The sequence below is a fragment of the Gracilinanus agilis genome, chromosome 2 (genome assembly GCF_016433145.1).
Source record: "Gracilinanus agilis isolate LMUSP501 chromosome 2, AgileGrace, whole genome shotgun sequence".
Lineage (NCBI taxonomy): Eukaryota > Metazoa > Chordata > Mammalia > Didelphimorphia > Didelphidae > Gracilinanus > Gracilinanus agilis.
In genome coordinates, this window is record NC_058131.1 from 521,639,411 (window position 1) to 521,657,238 (window position 17,828).

Below are 17,828 nucleotides of genomic sequence, written 5' to 3' on the forward strand. Positions count from 1 at the left end.
TTCTCCTTTTTTTCCTGATCGCCTTAGGAAATAAACCTAATAATTGTATTCTACCAGAGTGGTCTTACTCTTTAAGGAGCTTAGATTGAAGACTCACTGAGGGAGGAACTGTCTTTCTCTTTGCTTCTATTCCCAGAGTTTAGCATAATGTCTGCCATACAGGAAGCACTTAATAAATGTTTCTAGCTTGACTGACTACTAGTGTCCTTCCCCATCTAAGCAGAAATTCCTGCGTATTTATTTTGCATGAAATAGTAAGCTCCATGAGAACAGAAACTCTTAATTATATTTCAGTCCCTCCCCAGCATTGGCACAAAGTAGGTGTCCAATAAATACCTTCTGAATGAATGAAAGAATGAAATGAATGGAAATTTTTTCCCTAGGGTATGGTCTTGGATTTATAGAAGCCCCTATCCCCAAATAATACATAGAACAGGAAATAAGCAGTCAGCAAGCATGTATTAATACTTTCTATGTCCCAGGTCCTTTAAGAGAAAGAAAGACAAAAACAATCTCTTCTCTCAAGCAATTTTCACATTCTAGTGCATAGAGAACATACACAAAAATTAGGTTAATACAAGATACTTTATATAGAAAATAGATGAAAAGGTTGTGGGGACCAGAAAGAATTTGATATGAGCTTTAATTGCTAATACCCTAAATATAGTCGACACTTGACTGATGATGAGAGATCATTGTCAAGTGAACCATCATGGAATAGAAGCTTACAGGGTTTCTCCACTGGAAAATTGACTATGTTGTTAAGATGCAATAACTTATAAAAACTGACTTGCCTCCCCAAACTCCCCACTCCCTAACTTCCTCCTCTTTGAGCAAGTAGGGCCCTTTCTCCACCCTTGAATGCTTTCCCTCCTTTACTAAAATGACATCCCTTTTTTCTTCAAAATTCAGTTTAAAATATATCACTACCAGTCCATGAATTCTTTCTGATCAATCGATAAACATTTATTAAGTGCCTACTAAATACCAGGCATTGTGTTGGGCTCTTGGAGTACAAAAAGAGGCAAAAGACACTCACTATACACTCCCCCAGTATTTTGCATTAACGATAAGACACTTTGAAACATTTTCATTTCTAGTTCAGTGAATATTAATTTATTCATGCCTGTCCTTTCACCTCTGTTAGACTGTAGTATCCTTAAAGGAAAGGAAAATTTTTATGCTTCTTAGTGTAGTTATTAAGGTGTTTGACCAACAAATGTTTCAGCTGTAAATGTTGTTGGCTGAATGATTGACTACCTGACTATAGCATACACCACAGATGGCAATTATTCTTATAATAATAATAGCAGCCCTGGCACAGCACGTTATTTTTACATTTAAAGAAATTTATAAACATGAAATAATTAACTCTAAGAATTTCTCTGTATGCGTGCATGTATTATGGAGGGAGTTATTGATAATAATGCAAACAAATTTAGGGCAAGTTGGATGGTAGAGCACAAAATAATTCAGTATCATGTTAAAGATTTAGGATTAAAATTTTAAATCCGATTAAATCTAATATAAAATTAAAGATTTAGTGAACCAGAGCATATACGACAAATGAGATGGTGGTTTTAATGACCAAAAGAATCATTCTTCCAGAAAATTCAGCCCAGAGAAAACTTAAATCTTTATTTGGAGGAAGTTGAGGGAAGAGGGAAAGGGCCAAACATGATTTTATTAATGTGAAAAATTCCAAGCTTGGGAATTCCATCCATCAATGCAGATCACCTTACTTGTAACTTTTTCTTAACTACTCAATTCATGACCCTAAGATTGCTAAGCAAGTTGCTAGTGATCCCTCAAGCTTTAGGAAATTACTGGATTAGTTTATGGATCATCATTTAGGGAGAAGGGCTTGATATAAGCTCACCTCTTTCAAATCAGAGATCATATATGAATTCCATATCTGAATAGTCTCTGGGGTTTTTTAATTTTAAAATTTCATTGATTTTTGTTTATATATTATCCATTTTACAATGTGTTTCCCTCTACCTTCCAGAAAGCCATGTCCTTTATTGAAGAATAAAAAAAAAATAAAAACAAAATAGAGTTTAACAAAACTGACCAACATATGAAACACTACATTTTAGGCAATGTGCCATATTCATAGTCTCCTACATCTGCAAAGAATGGAGGAATGTACCTTGTCACATCTCCTCCTTAGGGCCAAGTTTGGTTATTATGATTTGACATTTTTCAGTTTCAAGTGTTTAATTCCTTGGTTCCTGATGCAAACACTGTTGTCATTTGATCCACAGATACCTTTTAGTATACTCTTCAACTTTTTAATATTCTTTCTAAAATGTATACCACAAACTGTAGATAATAATTCACATGAGTTTCAACCAGGGAAGACTACAGTTTGATCATTACCTCCTCTTCCTGGGTCCTATGGAGTATTGTGAGAAACAGAAAATAGGTCAGTGTAATTGGATCTTAGTGTGTATGGAATCAGTTCAAACTAGCAAGCATTTATTATATTATATTATATGCTGCGCACTGTGCTAAGGTGATATGAATGCAAGGAAAGGGAAAAGACACTCCTTGCTCTCATGGAATTGACCATTTAATGGAGAAGACAATAAGCAAACAACTATGTACAAACAAGATATGTGTGGGATAAATTGGAGATAATTAACTGAGGGGAGGCACTAGAATTAAGGAGAATTGAGAATGGCTTCTTGTAGAAGGGGGGATTTTAGCTAGGGCTTGATGGCAGCCAGGGATGATAGAAGGCAAAACAGAGAGAGTATTCCAGGCATTAGAAATCGCCAATGACAATGCATAATAGAGAGATGGAGTGAAGAGAGTGGAGATGGAAAAGGTAGGAAGGAGAAATTTTCTGAAGGACTTTAAATGTTAAAGACAAGGCTTTAGATTTGACCTAGAGGAAAAAGGGGCCAATTAGAGTTTATTGAGTAATGTGGGTGACATTGTCCATGGGTGACACTGGCACTTTGGGAAAATCACTTGGCAAGTGAGAGGAATGGATTGGAGTAGGAAGAGACTTGGAATAGGGAGACTGCTTAGAAAGCTTTTGGAATGGTTCAGGTGAAAGGTGATGAAAGTCTATACAAGAGAGGTAGATATATAATAAGAGAGAAGGGAGGGTATATGAGAAATATTGCAAAAATAGAAATAAACATTGTAATTGGCAATAGGGTGAATATGTAGGAAAGTGAGAATGTGGAGTTGCAGATGACCCCACATTTATGAATCTAGGTGACTAGAAGAATGGTGGCACCCATAACAATCAATAATAGAAAAGTGTAGCATAAGAGAGGATTTGGGGGAAAGATAATAAGATCTGTTTTGGCTATGTTGAGCTCAAAATGCCTCAGGACATACAATTCAGACTATCCAAAAAGTCAGTAATTGGTGATGCAGAACTGACTTTCAGGGGAGAGACTAGAGCTGAATATTTGGATCTGGGAATCATTTGCATAGAGATGATAACTGAACACATTTGCACTCTACCTCAGCTCTTTATGTTGTTTTTCAGAATGTAGATTCAGGAATTAAGATTTTGATCACCGCAAATAAAATTTTCCCACTCTCTGCTATAAATTTTCCCCTTACCATATCCAAGCTCTTCTAGCTTGTTCCTTCTGTTAAAACCATGTCATCCATATTCTTTCCTTTCTTCTCATAGCTATAGTTAAGCTTTACAGAAATAACATCCACATATGAATACTCTGTGAGTTGGCCAACTCTGGATTATAGTTTAAACTCTGTCACTGGTTAACTCGAATGAATCACTTCTCTATTTGAGAACTATTTTCTCCCCTTTAAGAAGAGGGGAATGAGCTAGCTAAACCCTAAGGATCTTTCCAAAAGAAAAAAATTCTGTTTCTGAAATGGCTTGAATTGAGTTGACTAATCAAAACAGTTGAAATCTTTCACCTTGCAATTCTCCACATATGTGAGCAATATGGTTGAACTGGAAATGCCCTAAAGGCCAGAGTTAGAGTGTGGTTACAGGTTTAGATCCCAAGTTTGGTAACTAGGTATTCATTTGACCTTGGGCAAATCTCTGAACTAATCTGGTGCTCAGTTTCCCTATTTGTAAAATGAGGGATTTGGAATAGGTGGCCTCTGAGATTCTACCCACTTCTAAACCTATGATTGTCTGACCCTGATGACCAACATATCATTCTGGGTATACTTGATTGTTTGTATAGATGTTAGAAAGACATGAGTGGATTTATCACTTCTTTGGCTTTGGTTCTACTCCTCAATTTTCAAAGCATATTTCTTCTTCATTTTATTTCTCAGAAATTTAAAATCTTTTTGTTATTAAATTGTTTTTTCACATCAGATCATTTACAGTCAAGTACACAAGACACAATAGCATAATGCCTCCCTGAACAATTTTCAAGCCATTTTTGCTTCACGTAGAAACCTTCATATGTGGTTTTATGATGTTATTATTTGAATCTTCTAAATATTTGAAGTGCTTTTTAGTCCTTCAACAATTAGGTTTGAGAAGACAGTAGAAAACAAAAGTCCTACCTGTATTGGCTAATTCTTCTTCAAATAATGAATGATCTGTGATTTCAACAGTGTGAATATTTCCTCCACAGGCATGGAACATAACCCTTCTATATCTTAGAAAAAGATATTAATGAATTGCTGTGGCTAAAATACTTCATTGCCTGGTGGCCATCTTCCTCTGGTGATGTATCAAATTCTCAGAAAACAGAAGTCCATTACTAAATAAATATATACCTAGTTTGCTAAGCAAGTCCTGACGGAGCTTAGCCTCTACTGATATATCTTTGAAAATTACAGATTTCTTATATACCATATCAGAATGGGCATCAGCATAGGGGTAAGAGGGGGAGTAGTTCATCTGTCTTTTCAAAAAGGACCAATGCCATCAAGGGGTGATGACTTGTGTATGAATTGGATTTAAGTAAAGCAGAGTTGCACAGTCATCAGCCTTACTATCTCTTCCAGAGTTATCCAGTACTAGGGCCATGAAAAAAGTCAGGACAGCTGGCAAGGAGAGAATAGTATGTCATAGTGGAATGAGTATGGGAACTTGTTATCAGAGGATTTGAATTCATATCTTGACTTCACTACTTTGGATTTTTCATTTGTAAAATTAGTGGATTGCAGAAGGTCTTGAGGATGCCTTTAAGGTCTAAATCTATTATCCTCTGAAGTTTACTAAAAAAATTAATTCAGATTTCAGATTTTTATACTCTCAAGTGAAAAGCTCACCATCTTAATACATTATAGAGTGCTGCTTTTTAAAAGATTTATGTGTAAAGTAATCTAATAGAATATTTTTTTAAATAAGAGGTTGCTGATATTTTTTAACACATGCAGCAGACACTACTTTGTAATTTAATTGCCCACTTAAATTTTGTTTCATATTACTTTGCTTCCTTAACTGAGTCTTGGGTATAATAGTTGGAATTAGCAGATCATCTTTCTGAGATGATACTTTCTAATTATGATTATTTGATAAGCATTTCACACATCCTCACCCATATATCACATGAAATCAGAAATAAGTGTGTTTATCAATAGCAGTTTAATCCCAAATGGAAGCTTTATTTAAAATAGCAAGGACTTGATTACAGAAGCAGCAAGATTAGAAATGAGATTTACAAGTGGCTAGAGGGAAACATTTAAATATCTTTGCTGTAGCAAATTACCATAGTTTTTAAAAAAGATGTAAAATATGATTGAAATGAGAATTTTCTCCAAGATAGCCTATTATTGAATTGCACATTTTGGGGGTAATCACCTCTTCAATTGTTTAGAAAAACAGTTTGAGCATCTCCTGTTCACCATAAAAAGGTCCCTATTGCCCATCTTGTAGCTAACTATGCCATTAGTAGAAAACATGAGGACTGAAAATAGAGTCCTAGATTTTAAGCCAAACTAAACCACTCAAGCTCACTCTCATACCACTCAAAAAACCAAGTCTACTTGAGTTTCTAAAAGTTGTTGTTGTTGTTGAATCGCTTTTCAGTTGTGTCTGATTCTTTGTGATTCCATTTGGAATTTTCTTGCCAAACATACTGAAATGGTTTGCCACTTCCTTCTCCAACTCATTTTGCAGATGAAGAAACTGAGGTAAATAGGGTTAAGTGACTTGCCCAGAGTCACACAGCTAATAAGAATCTCAGATTGCATTTGAAATCAGGAAGATGAGTTTTCTTGACTCTAAACCCAGCGCTCTATCCACTGTTCCATCTACCTGCCCACTGACCCCAGAAATTTAGGCAGGGGACATGGTTTGGAGAGAAGGGAAGTGACAATGGCTTACTTCAAATTACACATCTTAAAATTGGTCTTTGAATCAGAGGACCTAGATTCAAATTCTGGCTCTGACATTTGCTCTCTTTGAACGAAAAGGCAAGAACTTCATTTTTCAAAACTTGATTCCTCTGAAGTCCACCTCCACTTAGAACATTCTATGATTCTGGAATCTTGGCAGCAGATTTCAGATGGTGATCCAGATCTTTTAGCTCCATGTATAGTATTTTCTCCACTAAATTAACTTGCTGTACTTAATTTGTATTAAACAATTAATCTCTCATGTCTATATACCAAATTTCAAGAGCTGAAGCTTCCATTTTTAATCTGCACTTGGTATGCCCTTAATTGCTCATAATGGCGGTATGAATATCTGCCACTCTATATCTTTAGATTTAATATTTCTTAAACTCATCACCCCACCCTCTACCTCCTATTCAAAGAACTTCAGGGGCTCCCCGTTATAGCCTCTAGAATCAAACATAAACTTTTCTATTTGGCACTTAAAGCTATTTATGACACGGTCCTTTCCTTGCTTTCCATTCTTCTTACACTTTACTAGCCTCTACATACTCCAATATCGAGCAGGCATGGCCCATTTGCAATTCCTTGTAAATAGAACTCTCTCTGTCTCCCTGTCTGTCTCTCAATCTCTCTCTCTGTTTCTCTGTCATTCTCTGTCTCTGTCTCTCTCTGTCTCTGTCTATCTCTGTGTCTGTCTGTCTGTCTGTCTGTCTGTCTGTCTCTCTCTCTCTCTCTCTCTCTAACACACACGCGCACACACACACACACACACACACACACACACACACACACACACACACACACAATCTCAGTTCCTTTGTATTAATTTGCTGTCCTTCAGAATGCCTCTTGGTTTCCCTTACTTCCATCAAGATTCATCTCATATCACACCTTCTGCAGGAGACCTTTACTAGTTCCCCCAAATTGTAAATGCCCGCCCTCTCTCAGACTGTCTTCTTTTTACTTTGTGTGGGTTTGGCTTATACCTAGTTATGTACCTTTTGTCTTTTCTATTAGAATGTAAACTCCTTGAAAGCATGGAGGAAATAGATAGTAAAACTATACTAGTGGGAGATATTAACCTTCCTCTATCAGATCTAGATAAATCAAACCAAAAAATGAATAAGAAAGAGGTAAGAGAAATGAATTAAATCTTGGAAAAATTAGAGTTAATAGATATGAGGAGAAAAATAAGCAGGGACTAAAAGGAATACACCTTTTCAGCAGCACATTGTATATTCACAAAGATTGACCATATACTAGGGCATAAAAACATAGCAAACAAGTGAAAAAGAGCAGAAATAATAAATACAACCTTTTCAGATCATAATGCAAGAAAAAAAAGACTCCAGAAGAGAAAGTGAGGCTGAAGACTTTGTGCAACTCTCCCTCACTTAAATCCAATTCACGCACAAGTCAGGACATTACCCCATGACATCATTAGTCCTTCTTAGAAAACAAAAGACAAACAACATCAGTATCATAGCTGGTTAGAGCAACAGCCAATTAACTTGGTTTTGTAGGAAATTGTTTTGGTGGTGCCAAGGTTTATTTTCATCCTTACAGAATTGAATGCTAGTAGTTAGTCAAGTGAAAATATTAGATCTGGAGTCAGAAATTGGGGGTTCAAATCCTGGTTGTGCTTATTCCTATCAATCTGTGAATTTGTGACTTTGAACTGGTCATTTTATTTCAATTATCAAATTACAGAAGTGTACGTAATTTTCCTTCAGCTCCAGATACCATGATCTAATTTTATTCCAGTTAAGCCACATAAGTGGACTCCTCTGAAATAGGCAGTGTGAGTATTATGATCCTTATGTTATAGATGGATAAACTGAGGCTCAGATCATACAATTACTAAGTGGCAAAAGCAAAACAAGAACCTGGGTCTTCTGATTCTAACACCTCTTTTCTTCCTTTCCTACATTCTTTCCCTTGATGATTCCATAAATTCCCATGGAATTGATCATGTCTATATATGTATATGTACGTACACATACACAAATATACATATATATGCCTCATTCTACTTCTGAACTCTAGTCCCACATTGTCAAATGCCTAATGGACATCTCCATATGGATTTTGGGGGAACATGTCAAAGGCACCATGATATTAAAAACAGAAGTTAAAATATTTCCTCTCAAAATCATCCCTCTTCTGAATTTACCCATAACCTTTTGGTTACATGTTTTCAAACTTAGAATTATCACTGACTCTTCCCTCATCCTCATGTCACAGATTCAATCAGGTGCCATATCTTATCAGTTTTACCTCCACAATAACTTTAGCATTCATAGCCTTCTCTCCATTCACAAAGTCACTACCTTGGTTCAGGTCTCATCAGCACTTGTCTAGACTATGCAATCGTCGTCTAATGAGTTTCCTTTTTCCTCATCTCTCTCCTCCTCAATCCATTCTCCTCACAATTTCCAAATTGATATTTCTATTATATAGATCTAACTGTACCACCACATAAAAATCTTCAATGATTCCCTCTTCAGTCTGGCTCTTAATTCCTTCCACAATATGGCTTCCACTTACCATTCTGGTCTTATTTAGAACATTCTGTTTCCTATCTGAGGGCCTTTGCCCAAATGGGTCTGTCCCTTGTGTGGAATGCATTTCTTCTTTACTTTATAAATCTTTCCTGATGCCTTCATTTATTTACTGTCTCACACTATTGTAATGATTTTCTATTACTTTGTATACACCTTATATGAATTTGTTTGTGAACTTTGGTATCATCCTGATAAAATGTAGGCCTCCCCCCATGGGCAGAGTCTATCCCCAGGACCTAGCACCGTGCCTAGAACATAGATGCTTAGTAGATGTTTGTTGTAGAAGTCTGGTATTCTACCATACTTCATATTATATATACGTATTGATGTTATTGTTGAATCATTTCAATCACGAATTTTGACACCCTTTTTGGCAAAGGCATTGGAGTGATTTGCCATTTCCTTCTCCATCTCCTTTTAAAGATGAGGAAACTGAGGCAAACAGGGTTAAATGACTCTCCCAGAGTCACAGTGTCTGAGGCTAGATTTGAACTGAAGTAGATGATCCTTCCTGACTCCAGCCCAGTGCTCCATCCACTGTACCATCTTGCTGCACACACACATAGATAGCATCCTGAAATTCTAAATAGTCTTCTTTTATCTATCTGTAGTTTCAAGCCGTCTCCTCCTAGCATGTCAATCAGAAGTTGCTTCTTTGAGTGGACAGCATGGCACCATGGAAAGAATTCTGGAATTGGCATCAGAGGATCTAGGTTCGGGTCCTGAGTTGGTCCATTCCTACCTCTCTAACTTTGGACAAAGGGCATCATATGTCTTGGTCTTAGTTTCTCAACTATAAAATTAAGGTGCTGAACTATTAAATAGCCTCTAAAGTCCCTTCCAATGGGAACTTGAGGAGATGAGCCAAATTTGGAAGGACCTCTCTGGAGGTACCCAGGATGCATCCTAAATTGTAAATATGAGGCTATTTACCAGTGATACAAATAATAAGTTCCAAAAATCTCTTTCTTCTGTTGTAACTAGTGAAAATGCAACAAAAGTAATAGCTATCGATTTATATAGTGTTTTGAAGTTTGAAATGTGCTTTACATTTACTGAATATCCCCAAAAATCTTTCTGTAGTTGAACTAAGACTTTTGAGATCATCCAGCATTATTTCATTTGATCCTCCCAGGATCCCTAGAAAGTTAGTGCTTTTCTAGCACAGAGAGGGGAGGGATAGCTGAGATACCTGGAAATTTTAATAGTCTTAGAGTTTGTTTAAACAAGCAAATTAATTAATTATTTTAATTATTTTTTAAAGTAGTTTTTGTCATTTTAATGGGGAACTTTGACTTAAGATAAAGATGTGTCTCTTTTTTATACTTTTGAGCCTAAAGTCATTCCAGATTGGGGATCTGAGTCCCCAGATAACAGGCAGTATGAATAGGATGTCCCTGATTATACACTAAGCCTGAGAAGTACGAGCTGGGTTAACTGTAGGACCCTCTTGTGTTACTGGCAACATGGCAGAAATATGATTTTACTTGAGTTTATATTCTCACTCCTTTGGTGCGATGTATGTTGAAAGGGTGCTTTACATATTGAGGCACTGTAGGAATGTATAAACCACCAGCGGGTATAAGATGTGTGACTAGGGAGAGAGAGTTTAGCTGTTCTTTTTAAAAGATGCTCAAATTTAAAACCAGGCATGCTAAAAGTGAAGATAGGCTTGCTTTCTGCCTGATTGCTAGAGCAGTCAGTCCTTCGTTTCCTTTGGCAATGACAGTACAATATCTCTGCTAAATTTAACTCTGAATTCCTCCTGATCTTGAGTGTCAAGGAGGTCTTTCTTTTTTATTTTTATTTTTCTTTCATGGACATCTGATGTGCATCAAGGAACTGGACTGGAACTAAATTTTTTTTTTGACTAGTAATGGATCAAAAAAAAAAAAACAAAAAACCACTGACAGACCAAACACAAATAATCTACCTGCAATTTCCACACTTTTTGGTTGATTAATTTTACAGTGCTTTTGTTTCCATGACATCAAGCTACATACCGACATATATCAACCCACAACTACTAAGTAGACTGAGTAGAGAGATACCTGCGTCAGAAGAGTTGCAGATTAAATGCATGAGATGAGTGTGCCAGTTGAAAACAGATGGTTATGCCTGAACAGAAAATGCTGTCTGTTGTATAAATAAACAGGAAAAAAAGATACCTAAGATAAGGCCAGCATCCCAATAATAGTGAACGGAAATATTCCATGAAAAGCCACAATGGCAGAATACAGCATTGAACTCTCTATCATACCAGAGACAAACAATTATATGCCTACCTTAGAACTTCTGTGGTTTCTCCCTACTTAAATTAGTGTCTACTAATTTATACTTCCATCTAAAAACCATGATTTTGTTCTATAGTTCTACTCAAGTGACTGTGGCCATTTCTAGTGCACCAAAGCAACCTCCACACGACACGTTATAAATTGGCTGACTTCAGAATAGAGGGAGATGATTAGATTTTTAGAGTTTCCCTGCTGAGTGGTACATGCTAGTTTGGTAATACTGTGTTATGAGACAGAGACTCAAACAGAACATGGAGGTCCAATCCAATAGCTCAGCATTGTTGATCTGCCTTTTATTGATTTTTCATCTGCTCAAATCTAGAGCTCTCAGTAGATTTCAGGAACACTGTAGCCAAAGGTTGTGGTAGAGAAGTTTTAATTAGAAACCAGTGGGGTTCAGCAAAACTGTTAGGCTTCTCTTTCTTTTTTCAGGGTGGGGGGAGTGGGTGTTGCTTTACTGTATTCATGAAATAGGGTCTTTTTCATCAAGGAAAAAAGTTATCTTTGAACAAGGCAAAGTCAGAGTAATAAGGTGTTATAGATTTTGTGTCTGAACATCACTCGAGACAGTGACTTTCCCTGTATACATTTGTTTCGTGGACAGGTAAACAATCTCATATTAAACATAGAGACATTTTGCCTATAAATTTTGAACCCATTATTTGCCTGATCAATTTTTCACAGCCTTTCAATTTTATATTACTTAATAATTACCAGGTAGAGCCTTGAAAGAAAATTGCTAAATATTTTCATGCCATTGAAAATCATCGTCCAGGAACCAGTTTTTTTTTTCCCTCCTCCCCTCCCTCCTATCCTTAGCAGTTCCCTCTGTTCATTTTTCTTGTGGATCTGTTGAGCAATATATAGCAACATTGTAAGGGGGCCTCACTTCCTCACCTCACTGCTTTGTTAATGCTGTTCATTAATCCAGAGCCATGAGCTTTTTCAGAGCTGGTTAGAGATTCCATATTTCCATGGAGTTTTGGGGCAGGGTGACAGCTTACTTATAGCCTCTGAAACCAGACCTCATTGGTTGTCATGTCATTTTTAATCCAGATAAAATGGAAGGGCTTGCATGTGAACTCAGAACCTTTGAAGGCAGAAAGAGTAGCTCAGGGACACAGAATATAATGTATAAGCATCATTTGATTGGCCCGAATTGAGTTGGAAAGAAGCTTGCTTGTTTGCTTTCTCTATCTTTTTCAACAGGGGATAAAAGCAACAATCTGATATTAATTTATGGTTCTGGGGAGCAAGCTTCTCCCTTGGAGATCCTGGAGTTATGTTATATAAGGAACGGCTGGACCCAACAACCCTTAAACATTTTCTTTCTTCAAGACCAGTCAGGGCCAGTTGACAAAGTTAACACAAACTCTAGCTATGAACTCTGTGCAGATACATCCCATATAAAGTTCTTCTTCTTCTTTCTTCTTCTTCTTCTTCTTCTTCTTCTTCTTCTTCTTCTTCTTCTTCTTCTTCTTCTTCTTCTTTTTTTGCAACAGCAACTGCTTTTATCTGGTTTTCCCATTTTGTCATTCCTTTATTTTTACTTTGCTTCTACTCTAGGATCTATGTACAAAGAAATGAGCTATAGGAGTATGGTGTTTTGGTACCTGGTATAAGGGTTGGACAAACCTATGCTATGGCCTGAACAAAATCTGTCAAGAATAGGAAAACAATTTCATTAATTTTTGACCCAGTTTTTTAATTCAGTATCCCAGATGAAAATACTGTGTGTTTTGGTTCTTTTGACAGTGTCCCATAACTGATGTATATCTGATTCCTGCTCCCCTAGGAAGAAACATTAATATATGGGGGAGAAATCATTTACTCAAACGGCACAACCAGTTGAGGATAAAAACAAGATGAGAATTCAGACTTTCAGGTTCTTTATCAGAAGTCAAGCCATGTGGCCTCTTCAAGAGAAAAAAAGTGGATGAGAAACTTGTCACCACAGTCATAACACTGTTAAAATCCTTTTGATTATAAAGGCCATCAGGAACTCTTTCACCTTCAGACAAAAGGTGTGATGAAAATTTGAGATAATATTTTTATTAGCAATAGTAATAATATTTTCATCTCCCCAAGTCCTTGAGTACCGCTTGCAAAATGAAGATATTAAGCCTGTTAATTTGTAAGTAGTACCAAAAGAGAACACTTTTAAAGGAGCACACACTGTGTCGACAAAACTCCAAGGTGCTTGAACAGTTAAAAGTTATAAAAAGAAATCAAATTCATCTCCGGAGTTTGCAAGTACCAGAAGATGTGGTGAGAGTATCCCAAGCCTCCAGATTATGGACTATTTGCCCCAGCTAGATTGTGTGAGGAAGATAATGAAGACGGAACCATTCCCTCTCTCATGAAACCCCTACAAATGGAATACAACATCCTCTCCGGCTGAAGTTTGAATTTTGTCTTGAGGTTATTCAGAAAAGCATCTAATAATCAAAGTCCCAGGCAAACAGCACTCAGGGATTTTCACAGACAGGGTGATAATCGTGCTCACTTAGGGATCTATGCCTCCTTCGATAGAGGCATGTAACCCCATTAACATTAATAGGACTTACGCTCACATATCGATGGCAGAGTAAATCCCTAATTAGTAGCAAGAACTGTTATCACCCCCACTGTGATAATACCTCTGAAAGATATTTTCATGTAGCTGTGATAATAGGTGCATCTTTACTTATTTATTTATTTTGAAAGCAGGGGTCGGCATTCAAAGGAGCATAGGAGTTAGGTACCTGTCACTGTCACAGGTGAAATGATTTTTTTTTGTGCTTATTGTCGTTGTTGTTAATGCAACCCGGACCTGTGTCAGAGCGAGAGCAAGCAAATTCTTTTCCTTCACGCCAAAGTGGGAGGATGTTTTATATGCAGGCTCACCCACAATGGGTAGTTTTGTGGCCCCTTCCTTTTTTTATTTTTATTTTAAAATCCAGGATGGTAGATATTCTGCAAAGATTTGCAGAAACTACTTACAGTCTAAGAGCACATCAAAAGTGCTTGTTACCTTGCCTATTCTTCTAATGTATAACGTGGAGGCATTATCTCTACTTAAAGCTGGTCTGGCCAACGCTGGTAAGGTAAAGGACATGGATTGAAGAGATCTTTTTTTCTAGGCGATGTGTTATTGATGAGCTGGCATTTGCCCTGTGGCTCTCCCAGAGGATTGCTTACATCTATTACTCACACACATCGATTGGTTAATTTGATAATTCTATCACCAATCAGCTTGTGTCTGACCTTTTGCCATGGCAATGATGCCAGAGTCTTCATTTTTACATTGCAGACCAGCTAGATTGACCTTTCTGAGGAGAATGTCAAGGCATCCCTTGATCTTAGCCTGTCACTATATTTGTTAGAATGACGATGTCCCTTAACCTTGATTTATTGTAGTTCAGCGTTCAAGATCCACATTTTGTTTATTTTAAAATGTCCTAATGAGGCACCCGGCATCTAGGGAGCAACCTGCCCCGGATTAAAGACTGGACTTTTCAACAGGAACTCTTTCATCTTCCAGGCATCATCTTATCCGACCGTTCTTTCATTTGACAAATGTGTTCACGCTGCCCTGAAACTTCTCCCCCAGAGTCATTTCTGGTGGCAGACTGAAATCCGGAGGCTGGCTGTTTTTTGGCGGTGGTGTTTCCTGGATTTGCTTTGTTTTTCGCCTTTCTGAAATTGATGAACCTGACAAAGCCTGTTTAAATACCTTGCAGAGATCAGGGGGAAAGGCGGGATGGCGAAGGGCTGTTTGCCGGGTTACACTGCCACCCTGGTTCCTCTTAATTTATACTCTTGCCAGAGGGAAGAAATTGTCTTGATCAGGAACAGTTCCTCGGGGAACAATACAAGGGCATCACTTTGCGACTTCGGAAATGTTGATTTGCACTTTAGTGCAACTAAAAGGCACAGTGAAAGGCGATCTTTGCTTTTCTCTTAACTGACTCTGTGTGTTTGTGTTTCTAAACCCATACGCTGCACACATGTGGACATACGCATGTATACGCTATTTTCTATAGCATGTGGAAGTCGGGCAGCGATACCCTATAATTAAGGGTCTGTCATTATTCTATCTGAAGATAGGGGGAGGGGCTCCCCCTTTGATTCCCTGGGACGAAAAACCAGCCAAACCAATTTCCCCTAAAATTTTGAAAAATAAAATCTGTGCTCCCAGGATGAGAAGTTGTATGCCAAATTTCAGCCTGAAGCACATTTGAATGGCTGAGTTATAAACCTTTCATAAAGGGATGTTTTTGTCACTCACTAAAGATAAAAAGGCTCCTTTTTTCGAAAAGGAAATTATCTAGGCCCATAGTCTTTAGTGGGGATTGTTGCCATTTATTTAAAGAAAACACAATTTTAAATGACTGGGTTTTTGAGGACTGAAAGCAGCAACTGTGCCTGAGCAGTAATTATGTTTCATAATTTTGTTTAGCAAGTATTACATATTATATGAATAGCATCGTCGTCAAAGTGATTAGCATTCATACTATGCAAAATTCTGCATATTAACAGCCCCACAGTAGTGTCCTACACACAATACATTGTAATGGCTCCAAATTATGTTGTGTCAGTCAGTGCAGTGTTCTTCCTACACAGATCCTGAAATGCAGCTCATTGACACAAAGCTAGGGGTGAGTCAACAGCCAGACTACAGCTCCACATCCAGGGACCAGACACCTCCAAAATAATGACCTCCCCCAAAAACAAACAAGCAGCTACAGTAATAAGGTTCCTAGGAAGCAGTACTCTCATGCGATTGTCAGCAAAGCAAATAATGAAGGTAATCTTTTTTAGACCTGTCGTTCAAAATGTTGAAAGACTACTAGTCTAGTCTTTTATCCACTTCCATTCGTTTTTGACCTTGAAACCACATAAGCAATTTAGCTAGACCCCAAGTACTTTGGGGTAAAGCATGAGAAGCTGGGCAGGGTTAGGGGGCAGGTTGTTCTCTGAGTAGGGAGCTGGAAACCCAGAGAAACCAGTTAACTTGTGTTCTGGATCAATAGAGACCCAAAAGGTCACAAGCCATGCTTACTGGTGAAATAGTCACCTTTCCAGCAAGTACTAAGAGTTGTAGTCATTATTATCGTTGGGCAACTGGGTGGCACAGTGAATAATAGAGCCCTGGGCTTGGAATCAAGAAGATTCATCTTCCTGACTAAAAATCTGACCTCTAACTCTTACTAGCTGTCTGACCCTGGGCGAATGACTTAACCCTATTTGCCTCAGTTTCTTCATCTGTAAAATGCATTGTAGATTGTTCCCAAATAGTGTGTGTGTAAGAAGAAAAACAATTAAGAGAACCAAGCTACAGAGGGAAATAGCAAACCACCCCAGTATCTTTACCAAGGAAAGTCCAAATGGGGCCATAAAGAGTCAGATACAACTGTAATGGCTAAATAATTACAAAGTAAAGTTAGCATATCTCATAGAACTGGTTCCTGGAGGAGGTCATATAATTTGTAGGGAAAATGTAAAAAGTAATTTAATGGGTTTCGTTTTGTTTGTGTTAAACAGTAATGAACCTTTGACCACCATAGAAAAAGCCATTGTAATAAACAATGGTAATGAGAATATTTGATTGAGATATACATACACATACAACAACAACAATTGTAATGTCTTTATAATGGTTTTAAGGTTTGCAAAGTGCTTTACAAGTATCATCTTACCTGATGCTCACAATAATCCTGTAAAGTAAGTGCTATTTAAAATTAGGCATCTAGGTACCTCAGGGCTGTACTTGAAGTTAGGAAGAACTAAATTCAAATCCTGCCTCAGATATCCATTAGCCGAGGGACCCTGGACAAATCACTTTAACTACTCTATTAGTCTTAGTTTTCTCACCTGTAAAATGGGAATAACAACAGCATTTGCCTTGTAGGGTTGTTTTGAGGAACTAATGAGATAATAACATGTAAAGTGCTTTGTAAAACGTAAGATGATCTATAAATGTTAGCTATTATTGTACATTATTTATATATTATTATTTTTTTATAAACCCTTACCTTCCATCTTGGAGTCAATACTGCATATTAGTTTCAAAGCAGAAGAGTGGTAAGGGCTAGGCAATGGGGTTTAAGTGAGTTGCCCAGGGTCACACAGCTGGGAAGTGTCTGAGGCCATATTTGAACCTAGGACTTCCCATCTCTAAAGCCACTGAACTACCTAGTTGCCCCCTATTATTTGTGTATTATATTACATTATATTATCTTATATCATATATTATATCCTCAGTGTCAGAATGTTAGAAGTAAAAGGGATTATAGCAAGCATCTAATCTAGGTCTCCTCACATTCTAGTCTATACTCATATTTGGAGATGAACTAGATGATCTTTGAGGAACTTTGGTTTTTTTTCTTTTTTTGTGTATTTAATGCAGTAGAGGAAGTAATTCTATTTTTAAAATGAGAGCTAAGTTTGAAAGTATATATACTTGCTTGACTTTGACAGATTCATGCAGATTTTTCTATGTAAATCCTGTCTTTAACTGTATTTTTCTTTATTCTTAGTCACACCTTTTACTTTGCCATTTGAGGTTGTTAGTAAATTTCATAACTCCATTCTTGCCAAAGCAGTCTAAATGGAGATCTGAAATGGCCTGTGAGATTGTGAGATCTAGTGCCACCCCAATGCGGGAAATCCTTGGGTTCCT

The 17,828-nt window shown here is 37.3% G+C and overlaps 1 protein-coding gene across 1 annotated transcript in view; it reads left to right on the top strand.

Annotated features, from left to right (window-relative positions):
* NPAS3 (neuronal PAS domain protein 3) overlaps positions 1–17,828 on the top strand; it is a 1,019,383-nt gene that overhangs the window by 585,392 nt on the left and 416,163 nt on the right. The window lies entirely within an intron of this gene.